Below are 2,314 nucleotides of genomic sequence, written 5' to 3'. Positions count from 1 at the left end.
GTCTATTTTGTCGGAAAGGGCAGATGGCCTGAGATCCAGATCTACACTGACCCAGGGTCAGCACTGGATTGGTCAGCTGGTCAAGGACTTGGAATGACCAAAACTGAAAGATTACCAGTAAGGAGGTCTGGAAGTCAGGCCATTTAAACAGATATCTTAGAATGGGATATAGTGAGAAGATATTTATTTCTCATATAAATGTCTACTAGAGGGAAGCCATGATGGAAATTTTCAGTAATGAAGATGGTTCCTCCAATGGTGACATTTAGCCTCTTTCCCTGTCCCCTTGGTGTTTGCTAATGGACCAGTGTTTGGTGGCAGCGTATCAACAGCTTGGTATCCCTCCTTGTCAGAGTTGACCCAACTATTAACACAGTTAAGTGCCCAGCCTGCCAATAGCAGAGGGCAACTCTGAGCCCTTTCTAGGAAAACATTCATTAGGGAAATTAGCATATGTAGTCTCAAAAATGCATGCTCTGGATTACAAAGAAGGACAAAAAGGGCAACATGTGGAATGTGAATGGAAAAGCACATATTCATCAGATAATGGGAAAATTCCATTTCTCCATTGTTACTGCTGCTGCTGTTTTGCTAGGTTCTCCTTATGAAAAGGATCAGTAAGAAAAGAAGGAAACTACTATGATTCAGCAATTTTATCTGTGTACTTTACCTCTTTTAGTTCTCACAACCATTTCGTGTGTTGCATTGGTTGTAGCTCCATCATAGAAATGAAAACACGGAAGCGGAGAGGTTAAGTCTCACTTCCAAAGACTCATAGGTGATTAGACGTGATGTCAAGGTTTGAACCTGTATTTGTCTATATGTCTTTTATTATATTGCTTTTAAGGAGACTGTCTGGAATGCTGAGGTGCATCTCAGTGGGCATCTTCTGGCTACTGTGGAGGTCACTCTCTTATCTTTGTACCTTTTCCAGAGCCACTATGGGACACTAACTGAATCGTGATCTCCTGCACCTCTCCTTCAGCTCTAGCCTATGGAGTAAGAGTGATCAGGGCTCTGCCTGAAAAGAGAGAGGAAACAGGAGGTGGCTGCATGGTCTTGTTAAGGCTCCTGAAGTATCCCAGGTCGGGAGGTATTTCAGGGCTCTCTTCCTTGGCTGCATCTCCAAAATCTTCACAAGAGATGGAAGGGAATATGAGTTCCATGGATTCTAAGACCTGGGTTGGGCAACTTGGGAGGAGGTGGAGAGAATGGGGGAGGAGGCTACTCTTTCGAGGTGAGGCTACTTTTGACATCTGGCCTTGGAAACTCTTCATTTAGGCAAATAGCCCTGACTGATACATACCTAGTTTTGTGACAAGTAATGATCATTTTCTGGGTTCTCTTTTCCTACATTATATTTCACAGAAATGAGCTAATTTTCACAAGTTGCCCACATGACTTCTCTCTTGCGTTTCTTCCTTTCGGAGGCCTCATTCTGTAGATGCTTTCAATACTGTTTTGAGGAGACTTGTGTGATCCCTTCCAGCCCCTTCAATGCCCCTGATCTTAGGCTGGATTAGGGGCCTTCTCTGTGGCTTTGGAGTACCCTGTGCTTGGCCTTATCATAGAACCTTTCACACATGCTGTAAGTTTGGGAGTATCTGTTCTGCAGTGTTGTTGTAAGATTGTACATGCAGAGAACTTGAGCTTGGCCTAGAGTGGCTGTTTTTCTTATTATTGTGGTTTTTTGTCTATTTGTCAGTCATTCCCACTGAAAGCTCTGAGGGAAGAGGTTGTGTTCCTGCTCCCTAGCACAGTGTCTAGGACATTGGTAGATACTCAATAAACCTTCCAAGAAAGAAAAATGAGTTGAATAAAATGGATTAAAGAGTAGCGAAGGCAGGGGATGAGTATGCTTTTCTTAACGACTTAAATATATGTAAATAATAAGCGTATACTTCCTGATATTTTCAGTGAGAAAAATTCTTTATTTAAAATAGGCTAAATGTTTTTAGTAGGTTAAATAAAATACTCTACAAATGAGAATTTAAAATCCAATGTACCAAACCCAGTAATACCAGTCAGGGATTGTCCACCAAACCATGTTTAATAACATTTGAATGAAATAACTTATAATTCTAAGAATATGTGCCTTTGCTTAGAGTAAAATTTCCAAAGCAGTGTCACATTTCCTGGATATAGCAGTGTCATGCTAGTAAGAGAAATTCATAATGCCAAGACAGCTAAGAAACTGATTTTTGAATGCAGAGACCCTTAGACTTGCTCTCATGTCATTAAAAGTGTTTCTAAATCACAGTGACAGGTGACACATTTTATTTCAATAAGAGAATGAAAGCAAGAAGAGGACCTA

Source organism: Phacochoerus africanus, chromosome 10, assembly GCF_016906955.1.
Source record: "Phacochoerus africanus isolate WHEZ1 chromosome 10, ROS_Pafr_v1, whole genome shotgun sequence".
Lineage (NCBI taxonomy): Eukaryota > Metazoa > Chordata > Mammalia > Artiodactyla > Suidae > Phacochoerus > Phacochoerus africanus.
Note: the sequence above shows the minus strand (reverse complement) of the source record.